This window comes from Aegilops tauschii, chromosome 4, assembly GCF_002575655.3.
Source record: "Aegilops tauschii subsp. strangulata cultivar AL8/78 chromosome 4, Aet v6.0, whole genome shotgun sequence".
Classification (NCBI taxonomy): domain Eukaryota; kingdom Viridiplantae; phylum Streptophyta; class Magnoliopsida; order Poales; family Poaceae; genus Aegilops; species Aegilops tauschii.
This window is the reverse complement of record NC_053038.3, coordinates 192,939,193-192,951,700: the sequence shown is the minus strand read 5'-3', so window position 1 is coordinate 192,951,700 and position 12,508 is coordinate 192,939,193.

Genomic DNA, 12,508 nt, shown 5'->3' with positions numbered 1-12,508 from the left:
AGGAGGCTCTTCATTGCATCGAAACCCAAGAATTCATGCTTTACATGGTCTATCACCCATCACGCCACCACACTCACGTTTTCACCAGCGGATGCATTACTCTTGGATCCTAAAATACATAACTGTTCAACCTCACTTCGATTATGCAATAAAAAAATTATAGGTCATTCCGGATGGTGCAAGATGGCTCGTCGGTGCGATCAACCTACATTGAAAGTTGTACTCACGATATGTCCCGCGATGTTGTATCCATAAAACGGCCATAGTTTTGCCATAAAAACTCCATTGGTGCTCCATGACCCACGAAAACGATCACAACCAAAAGTTGTATGCGCCCATAACCCACTCGCCTGCTTCGACAACATTTCGGAGGCAAGATCCGGCTTGTAAAATTGAGTTTTGAATGATTTTATGTTCGATGTATACTCTGCCACCCTCTACCACCCTTACGTGAGCTCACCCACGGACTGATATATGGACAATAACATATAGAACAATGCACCATCCTTCCATTAGAAACTAGAAAGACTACAGGTTCAGTCACGACACAAGGAGGAGGCTCTTTGTTGCATCGAAACCCAAGAATTCATGCTTTACATGGTTTTTCACCCATCCCGCTACCACCCTCACGCTTTCACCTGTGGATGCATTGTCCTTGGATCATAAAGTACATAACAGTTCATTCTCACTCTATTTATGCACTCGAAAAATTATAGGTCATTCCGAATGGTGCAAGATGGCTCGTCGGTGCGATCTACTTACCTTGAAAGTTATATTCACGGTCTGTCCCGCGACGTTGTATCCATAAAACAGCCACAATTTTCCCATAAAACTCCATTGGAGCTCCATGACCTGCCGAAACGTTCAAAGCAAAATTTGTGTTCGCCCATAACCCACTCGCGGGCTTCGACCACATTTTGGAGGGAAGATCTGGCTTCTAAAATTGAGTTCCAGACGATTTTATGTTTGAAGTATACTCTACCACCCTTCTGCGAGCTCACCTACGGATTGATATATGGACAATTACATGTAGAACAACGCACCATCCTTCCATTACAAACTAGCAAGACTAGTTCTGTCACGACACAAGGAGGATGCTCTTTGTTGCATTGAAATCTAAGAATTCATGCTTTATATGGTCTATCACCCATCCGGTACCACCCTCACGTTTTCACCAGCGGATGCATTATTCTTAAATCATAAAGTACATAGCAGTTCATCCTCACCCCGTTTGTGCACTCAAAAAATTATAGGTTATTCTAAATGGTGCAAGACAACTCATAGGTGCGATCAACTTGCCTTGAAAGTTGTATTCACGGTCTGTCCCACGATGTTGTATCCATAAAACGGCCACAATTTTTCCATATAAACTCCATTGGAAATCCATGACCCGCCAAAACGATCACATCTAAAAGTTGTGTGCACCCATAAACCACTCGCCGGCTTTGACAACATTTTGGAGGCGATCCGTTTTGTAAAATTGAGTTCGGAATGATTTTTTGTTAATTATACTCTACCACCCTTTCGTGAGCTCACCTATGGATTGATATATGGACAATAACATATAGAACAATGCACCATCATTCCATTACAAATTAGAAAGACTACAGGTTTTGTCACGACACAAGGAGGAGGCTCTTCGTTGCATCGAAAACCAAGAATTCATGCTTTACGAGGATTATCACCCATGCCGCTACGACCCTCATGTTTTCACTAGCGGATGCATTATTCTTGTATCATAAAGTACATAATAGTTCATCCTCACTAAGTTTATGCACTCGAAATTTATAAGTCATTCCGAATGGTGCAGGATGGCTCATAGGTGCGATCAACTTACCTTGAAAGTTGTATTCATGGTCTGTCCCGCGATGTTCTATCCATGAAACGGTCAAAATTTTTCCATAAAAACTCCATTGCAGCTCCATGACCTGCCGAAACGATTGCATCCAAAAGTTTTATGTGCCCTTGACCCACTCACCGGCTTTGACAACATTTCAGAGGCAAGATCCGGCTTGTAAAATTGAGTTCTGGATGATTTTTTGTTTTAAGTATACTCTGCCACCCTCTACCACCCTTGTGACGCCCCCGATTTGACCGTACACTAATCATGCACGCAAATGTGTACGATCGAGATCAGGGACTCACGGGAAGATATCACAACACAACTCTAATGCATAAATAAGTCATACAAGCATCATAATACAAGCCAGGGGCCTCGAGGGCTCGAATACAAGTGCTCGATCATAGACGAGTCAGCGGAAGCAACAATATCTGAGTACAGACATAAGTTAAACAAGTTTGCCTTAAGAAGGCTAGCACAAAAGTAGCAACGATCGAAAAGGCAAGGCCTCCTGCCTGGGACCTCCTAACTACTCCTCGAAGCCGAACTCCATGTAGAATCATCCTCGGGATCTCTAGCTCCTGGACTCCAGCATCTGGTTGCGACAATCAGGTATAGAAAGGGGAAAAGAGGGAGAAAAGCAACCGTGAGTACTCATCCAAAGTACTCGCAAGCAAGGAGCTACACTACATATGCATGGGTATATGTGTAAAGGGCCATAACAGTGGACTGAACTGCAGAATGCCAGAATAAGAGGGGGATAGCTAGTCCTGTCGAAGACTACGCTTCTGGCCATCTCCATCTTGCAGCATGTAGAAGAGAGTAGATTGAAGTCCTCCAAGTAGCATCGCATAGCATAATCCTACCCGGCGATCCCCTCCTCGTCGCCCTGTTAGAGAGCGATCACCGGGTTGTATCTGGCACTTGGAAGGGTGTATTTTATTCAGTATCCGGTTCTAGTAGTCATAAGGTCAAGATACAACTCCGGGTCGTCCTTTTACCGAGGGACACGGCTATTCGAATAGATAAACTTCCCTGCAGGGGTGCACCACATAACCCAACACGCTCGATCCCATTTGGCCGGACACACTTTTCTGGGTCATGCCCGGCCTCGTAAGATCAACGCGTCGCAGCCCCACCTAAGCACAACAGAGAGGTCAGCACGCCGGTCTAACCCTATGCGCGCAGGGGTCTGGGCCCATCGCCCTATGCACACCTGCACGTTGCGTACGCGGCCGGAAGCAGACCTAGCCTAGTGGCGTTCCAGTCCAATCCGGCGCGCGCCACTCAGTCGCTGACGTCACGAAGGCTTCGGCTGATACCACGACGCCGGGATACCCATAACTACTCCCGCGTAGATGGTTAGTGCGTATAGACCAAATGGCCAGACTCAGATCAAATACCCAGAACTCGTTAAGCGTGTTATTTATCCACGAACGCCGACCAGGGCCAGGCCCACCTCTCTCCTAGGTGGTCTCAACCTTCCCTGTCGCTCCGCCATAAAGTAACAGTCGGGGGCCGTCAGGAACCCAGGCCCACCTCTACCGGGGTGGAGCCACCTGTCCTTTCAGCCCCCTCATCAGAATCACTTGCGGGTACTCAACGAGCCGACCCGACTTTAATCACCACATGTGTCATGTATATAATGTTTATAGTATATACCCGTGATCACCTCCCGAAGTGATCACGGCCTAGTAGTATAGCATGGCAGACGGAAAAGAGTGTAATAGGGCCACTGATGGAACGCTAGCATCCTATACTAAGCAGTAGGATAGCAGGTAAGGGTAACAACTGTAGCAACAATGTCAGGCTATGCATCAGGATAGGATTAACGGAAAGCAGTAACATACTACACTACTCTAATGCAAGCAGTATAGAGAAGACTAGGCGATATCTGGTGATCAAGGGGGGGCTTGCCTGGTTTCTCTGGCAAGAATGAGGGGTCGTCAACTCCGTAGTCAAACTGGGTAGCAGCAGCGTCGGTCTCGTAGTCTACCGGAGAAGGAGAGGGGGAAGAAACAGTAAATACGGAGCAAACAAAGCATCACAAAACATAAGGAGGCAAAACGTGATGCTAGGTATGCCCTAACGTGGTGGGAGGTGATACCGACGAAGGGGGAAACATCCGGGAAAGTGTTCCCGGTGTTTCGCGTTTTTGGACAGAGGTGCCGGAGGTGAAATGTTGCAGGTTCACTATGCTAGGGACGCGTGGCGGACGTACGGGCTGCGTAACCGGATTCGTCTCGTCGTTCTGAGCAACTTTCATGTTGAAAATAATTTAATCCGAGTTACGGGTTAAAAGATATGATTTTCTAAAGATTTTAATAATTTCTGGAATTTAATTAATTATTTAATTTTAATTCAAGAATGGATTTATGACATCAGCATGATGTCATGCTGACGTCAGCAGTCAACATTGACCGTTGACCTGGTCAACCTGACAGATGGGTCCCACCTGTCAGGGACTGTTTAGCTAATTAACAGTGATTAATTAGGTTAACTAGTTATTAGGTTAATTAAGTTTAATTAGTTTAACTTAACAGGATTAATTAAGTTAATTAATTATCTTAATTAATTATCTTTATTATTTATTTTATTATTATTATTATTATTATTTTAATTATTTATTTTTATTAATTTCATTTATTATTTTTATTATTTATTATTAATATTTTTTAAATCATTTATATATATATATTATTATTATTATTATTATTATTTATTCTCAGGGCGTGGGCCCCGTTTGTCAATGGCCAGAGGCCTTAGCGGGTGCGGTGCTAACGGGTGGGAGCCCACGAGGAGTGGGCGTAGCCCGCCCGAGCGGGACGAGGCCGCCGGGCGCCGCGGGCAACCCGTGGGGGGAAGCGGGCAGCAGGAGGCCGTGGATGGTGCGGCGACGAGCCGCGCGGGCCGGGGAGTAGGGCGCCGTCCTGGCCAATAGCGGTAGGCGTACATGCCGGCGCAGTGGCCGGAGGCGGGGCGTGGGTGGTAGGGCGCCGCTGGGGCGATGCGGGGCGGGACGAGCGAGGACGCAGGCGGGGAGGCCGGGATGTGCAGTGATGGCGAGTGGCGGCGGTCGCCGCATGGCGAGCAGGGGCGGAAGGCGGCGGCAGTACCGACAGCAGCAGGGACAGAGGCGCGCCTCGGGCGGACATGCGCGAGCGAGGGCGCGGCCAGGTCGTGCGCGAAGCGGGGGGTTATGGCAACGAGATTGAGGGGGAGGCGGGGGGGTCGTCGGAGAGGCTCACTGCGGAGCTCGTGGAGGGCTCGGTGAAGCGTGGGGAGGTCGAGGCCGTCCGGCGCGGTGGGGATGAGGACGACGGTTCCGGGCGACGGCGGTTGGCGTCGGGGCGGCGAGCACGGCGTCCTGCGAGGCGGGCGACGGGGGGGGGGGGGGGGGGGGGAGCGGCGCCGACGCCGGGGCCTCAGGCGGCGGTGGTCGGAGACGGGGGACAGGGGCGACGGGGCGCCGGCGGTGGGCACAGGGGCAAGGCGCCCCGATCCAGATCGCGTTCGGGAGGAGGAGCGAGGGGAGACGGGTTCGTGGGGAAAATGGGGTGTAGTGGGCTAGGGTTGCGGGGTGGGGGGTTATGCAGGGGCGCGGCTGGGCCAGCCCACTGGCCTGGTGCCCTGCTGGGCCGAGCGGCCCAGGGGAGGGGGTGGGTCTTGCTTCGTATTTTTTTTGCTTTGTTTTGTTTTTGTTTTACTTTTTCTTATTTTTCTTTTTTGTTTTCTTTTAGTTCCTCTTTTATTTTAGTTTTATAAAAATTATCACTAGCACTTAAATTAATACTTTTAAATATACTATTGCCACATTAATTCCCAACCCAAATTAAAATAGTTTAATATTTTATAAAATTCACAAGGCATTTATTTTAATATTTAAACCTCTATTTTAATTATTTTGAACACTTAAACATTTTATTAAAGTTAGGTTTCTCCACCATTATTATCTATGCAATATTTGGTTCACTCCGAACATTTTAGTTTTAATATTTGAAAACGTTTATTGTTTGCTTGATTTTGAACTTTGAATTTTGGACCGGTTTTGATCTAACGATAGATTAGCAACAGTAACGGAGGTAACGTGGCACCATTAGCAGAGTTTTACTGTAGCTTGATTATCCGGGCGTCACAATTCTCCTCCACTACAAGAAATCTCGTCCCGAGATTTAGGAGCGGTTATAAGGGGGAAGGGATCTGGTTACGAAATTCTAACGATTCTTCTCGGTCATAGTAGCTCTTCTCGAAGAGGTCGATCCATTACGTTGATGTCTTCAGTCCTCTGCTTCAGGTCATCAATATGAAGTTTGTCGTCCTTCCTACAGGATCTTCACCGTACTTACGAAAGGGTGAGCAGGGAAAACTTTTCATTGGAATAGCTTATTCCCTATAAGGACGGATTCTAACAAGATCGAGCATCAAGCGGTTAACCCAGGGGAAGAAGCATAAGTATCTCTCGAATTGAAACCTAAGAAGATGTCGAGAGCAAAGTAAGAAGGTACCATGAGCAGTTTCAAACCGATAGGCAAGCGTTCGATGCCTATCAGAAGGTGAAAGGGGTTCAGAGCAACGAGAATAAGTATTGCGTCTGATACCCGAATAGATCAGTAGGACGATGGTCCGTGAATTACATACGAGGCCACGCGCGATGAATAAATTTGGGAACAGGGGGTGCACAGGAGAGTCAGTTTTCGATCCTGTGGAACTGTGGGTTATGGGCCCACCATGTGGGTTAAAAGTAGGAAGGGCGGTGACATCTTGCACGATCATGATAGCAAGGCATGTCAGAGGGTAGCCTGTCAGTTATATGTCAACAACATCGTCGGTACCAAGGGCGAGGGACGAAGAGAACCATTTTCCTGCTCGTTAAAACGTGGCGGACCACTAGGCAAAGTTCTCGTCCATTGGTGGTTACCGAAATGTCACCAACAATAGTAACAGGGTCTTACTGACAGAGTTGTACACCGAGGTGTTTACATAAGCAGGAGAATATTACTGCTTAGATCATATAGATCACCAGAAAGGTTAAACCAAACAATGGAAAGGAAAATATGATTATTAGATTAAACAGAAGAATGGAAAGGAAAATGTGTTTAAACACATATTTCAAGGGTATATCCTTCCCAAGGACAAGCAGAGCATGATATCCATGACGTGATATAATGTAGAAAACTCTTTAGGTACGGGAGAGAAATTTCATGACATTACCCATACAACGGTGTGTGGATAATTGAGCAGGAAACAATTAGCTTTGGGCTTCAAATGTTCCTGTTTAAAATCAGAGTACCATAGACATGCTTCGAGATAGCATTGACATGGTCAACAGGTGAAGATCAGACTTTGGAAACAAAAAGGATCCATCAGGAACAACTTATAGAGTAAGTCTTACAATTTCCTCATGGAAGAATAGCTAACCTTGCTAAAAAGTAAAACTTATAACAATAGGTCCTCCCGCCAGGTGTGTTAGGCATGACATCACCTTACCGGGTCATAAATAGGCCAATGTTATAACTCTTGGAAATATGTTCCAACCATCATATCTGACCGAGATTCAGATCTGATTGATGTCAGGATAACTCAGACTCAGGATCCCTGAGAAGAAAAGGTGCAACACAAATTGTCGAAACGACATCGAAGATTCTCGGGAGATGAACTATGGAAGCGAGTTCCGAACAAGGGTTCATAATTAAATCAAGGAGAGGTGAGGAGGTGACTGCTTGACTTAGCGACAATCCATTGAGATTCCCAAAAGATGGATTTCCACCACTATGTGAACAAGGAGATAACATTAGCTAGATCGAATGACTTAATGATGTATGCTAGAGGAAAACATACATAGTTAAACATTGGTTGAAATGTGCACCCGAAATATGGGCTAGGTAGCACAATCAATGTTCGAATGATGATTCATTAAGCCATAGACGTAGAATGAAACTATAGACCAATGACTTCAAAGCAATAGGGTTGCTAGAAGTTTAGAATTTACACATCACAGACCATTTGTTGGTATTCCTTTTAGAAACAACATGGGGACCAAGAAAGAATGGTGATGGGGAGAAGTATCACTGTACCAAGATGTCATGCGAGGTGGTGAAATTCTTACGACATACTTGACATAAAAGATGGTAATACTCCAAGGTAAAGAAGAACAATTGCTGGATAGCAAGGAACTCAAGGTATAACACCAAACACGAACAAGCTTGTGTTGGTGGGAAGGCAATAAAGTGGTCGATGATAACACAGATCATCGAGGGCAAGGATGGTATTTCTCATCATGAACTCAATCGATATCCTGGAAGAGCGCATAAGGTTGATGATGACCACGACACATTTGTCGAGAGATTTCATGAAGATGTAATCAATCAGCGACGACATCAAGTCAAAGGAATGATGAAGCAGACGGTTATTGGAACCATGGGTAGGACACACGCTTGAAATCAAGCTTGTTGTTCAAGGTGAAATGGTATGAGAGGAAGATCGGCGTAAGCTTAGCTCATCATCCAAAGTTGTGCTCCGGGGTTAAGGAGCAGGTAGCACAGTTAAAATTTAGCACGCTAATGATATAGCCGATCAGGCTAGGAATGACTTAATGATTATTAAGCTCGTAAGCAACGAAAATTACCTAGAGTTATTGAATCGGAGTGCGGACTTGATTCACTATTCGGTGTTCTCGGTTGACAAACAACCCAGAGCCCATGAAGTGACAAAGACAAGGTAAGGTAGTACTTCATCAAAGTTTATAAGATGTAGTGCAATGGTAAGATATCCCCGAGATACCAGGGGTAATACTCAAAGGTAGATCATAATAGAGGTTGGGCAGGCGTATTGACCTGCAGAAGACAAGTGATTTAACTTGTCCACGAAATGGTATTTAAAGGAGAACATGGTCGGAACCACGTCCACGGATACCAGATGAACTTATTACAAGGGGGTAATTATTATAAGAGAAGCTTCCATGATAGGATCTACATCGTGTCCATGGGCATGAACACAAAGGTTCAAGGTCGACTCCCACTTCTTCAATGCATAACCTTCCATTCGCCTCTCGTATTTTGATAATGACATTAGTTGTCGAAAGTTTTACCTGGTGCAATACCAGATAAGTATGTCCCGCGAAATCTTTCGGGTTCACACAGATTAAGGAAGGCATAGGTTCAACCCATCGGGGCATCGAAGAAAGATATACTTCAAACTTCAGGAGTAAATAACACAAGCTCAGAAGTAGAGCATGGTCGACAAAGTAGAGGATACAATTTACCAAAGGCATTATGTATCCGAGGAAAAGCTCACCAGCTTATTTAATATGGAGGACATTGTCGGATAAAATCCGACAAAAGGGTCTGGTGGTCCACGAGGGATCTGATGTGAGCATCAGTACTCAACCAGAGGAAGAAAGAATGTAAGGAGATCAGACTATAGAAACAACTGACTAACTCACAAGCTCAAATGCAAAGGAATTATGAATTCCAAGTCAAGGGATCAGAAGCAATGCTCTGATTAGGGATGGATAAGTTGAATAGCCTTAGGGGTACAATCGATGACTATTTGATTGGTCGAGATCCAGCTCATGTTAAAGATGTCTGAGCCGGAAGGATGAATTCTAGGATATGATTGAGGATTGCGAGCATTCGCAACAAATTGAATCAACGGACTCAAAATGATAATGACAAGAGATGCCAATAAGATTACGAGAATTTTGGGATTAACCATAATGCAAGCAAACAAGAATTTCAAGAGCAATAGGCTCCTGAGGATTTTCGGAAGATCGAATAGTATTTTGAAGACTATTGTGGAATACTTGAATCAACTGGGGATGACCGGATACTCGGTAAGCGCGAGAATTATCCGTAGGGGTATTCAGGTGACAAAGAACAGCAAGGCAGTAAGCTCAAAGGATTCTCGGAACAACAGAGAGAATTTCGGGGTATCTTGTAATAACAAGATCAACTGGGAAACATTGTATGAGTGGCGAGTATACGTGGTTATCCATAGGAGTTTATTGATGAAAGGGAATTGCAAAAGCGATGAACACAAGTTCTCGGGGTATCAGCGGAGAGTATCTTCAGGGTCTTCACGTGCAGCAGACGATCATCAGTAATAAAGGGGCTCTCCGGGTGAAAGTGATAACGAGATCCTAATGTTAGATTTAGCAAAATTCATTTAACCCGAATAGAAGAGATGTCAGAGTCCCAGAGTATAGGTTGAGGAATAAAAGATCCTACTACCACCCAATGGCGACGTGGGCCCGTAAGCCACACAGCCATGTTAGTAAAATAGTTTTCACTGACTAGACTCAACTTCGGCCAAGGAGTTGGAAAGGGGGATTCCTACAGGCAGTCGGCTCTGATACCACCTTGTGACGCCCCCGATTTGACCGTACACTAATCATGCACGCAAATGTGTACGATCAAGATCAGGCACTCACGGGAAGATATCACAACACAACTCTAATGCATAAATAAGTCATACAAGCATCATAATACAAGCCAGGGGCCTCGAGGGCTCGAATACAAGTGCTCGATCATAGACGAGTCAGCGGAAGCAACAATATCTGAGTACAGACATAAGTTAAACAAGTTTGCCTTAAGAAGGCTAGCACAAAAGTAGCAACGATCGAAAAGGCAAGGCCTCCTGCCTGGGACCTCCTAACTACTCCTCGAAGCCGAACTCCATGTAGAATCATCCTCGGGATCTCTAGCTCCTGGACTCCAGCATCTGGTTGCGACAATCAGGTATAGAAAGGGGAAAAGAGGGAGAAAAGCAACCGTGAGTACTCATCCAAAGTACTCGCAAGCAAGGAGCTACACTACATATGCATGGGTATATGTGTAAAGGGCCATAACAGTGGACTGAACTGCAGAATGCCAGAATAAGAGGGGGATAGCTAGTCCTGTCGAAGACTACGCTTCTGGCCATCTCCATCTTGCAGCATGTAGAAGAGAGTAGATTGAAGTCCTCCAAGTAGCATCGCATAGCATAATCCTACCCGGCGATCCCCTCCCCGTCGCCCTGTTAGAGAGCGATCACCGGGTTGTATCTGGCACTTGGAAGGGTGTATTTTATTCAGTATCCGGTTCTAGTTGTCATAAGGTCAAGGTACAACTCCGGATCGTCCTTTTACCGAGGGACACGGCTATTCGAATAGATAAACTTCCCAACACGCTCGATCCCATTTGGCCGGACACACTTTTCTGGGTCATGCCCGGCCTCGTAAGATCAACGCGTCGCAGCCCCACCTAAGCACAACAGAGAGGTCAGCACGCCGGTCTAACCCTATGCGCGCAGGGGTCTGGGCCCATCGCCCTATGCACACCTGCACGTTGCGTACACGGCCGGAAGCAGACCTAGCCTAGTGGCGTTCCAGTCCAATCCGGCGCGCGCCACTCAGTAGCTGACGTCGCGAAGGCTTCGGCTGATACCACGACGCCGGGATACCCATAACTACTCCCGCATAGATGGTTAGTGCGTATAGACCAAATGGCCAGACTCAGATCAAATACCCAGAACTCGTTAAGCGTGTTATTTATCCGCGAACGCCGACCAGGGCCAGGCCCACCTCTCTCCTAGGTGGTCTCAACCTGCCCTGTCGCTCCGCCATAAAGTAACAGTCGGGGGCCGTCAGGAACCCAGGCCCACCTCTACCGGGGTGGAGCCACCTGTCCTTTCAGCCCCCTCATCAGAATCACTTGCGGGTACTCAACGAGCCGACCCGACTTTAATCACCACATGTGTCATGTATATAATGTTTATAGTATATACCCGTGATCACCTCCCGAAGTGATCACGGCCCAGTAGTCTAGCATGGCAGACGGACAAGAGTGTAGGGCCACTGATGGAACGCTAGCATCCTATACTAAGCAGTAGGATAGCAGGTAAGGGTAACAACTGTAGCAACAATGTCAGGCTATGCATCAGGATAGGATTAACGGAAAGCAGTAACATGCTACACTACTCTAATGCAAGCAGTATAGAGAAGACTAGGCGATATCTGGTGATCAAGGGGGGGGGCTTGCCTGGTTGCTCTGGCAAGAAGGAGGGGTCGTCAACTCCGTAGTCGAACTGGGTAGCAGCAGCGTCGGTCTCGTAGTCTACCGGAGAAGGAGAGGGGGAAGAAACAGTAAATACGGAGCAAACAAAGCATCACAAAACATAAGGAGGCAAAACGCGATGCTAGGTATGCCCTAACGTGGTAGGAGGTGATACCGACGAAGGGGGAAACATCCGGGAAAGTGTTCCCGGTGTTTCGCGTTTTCGGACAAAGGTGCCGGAGGTGAAATGTTGCAGGTTCACTATGCTAGGGACGCGTGGCTGACGTACGGGCTGCGTAACCGGATTCGTCTCGTCGTTCTGAGCAACTTTCATGTTGAAAATAATTTAATCCGAGTTACGGGTTAAAAGATATGATTTTCTAAAGATTTTAATAATTTCTGGAATTTAATTAATTATTTAATTTTAATTCAAGAATGGATTTATGACATCAGCATGATGTCATGCTGACGTCAGCAGTCCACATTGACCGTTGACCTGGTCAACCTGACAGATGGGTCCCACCTGTCAGGGACTGTTTAGCTAATTAACAGTGATTAATTAGGTTAACTAGTTATTAGGTTAATTAAGTTTAATTAGTTTAACTTAACAAGGTTAATTAAGTTAATTAATTAAGTT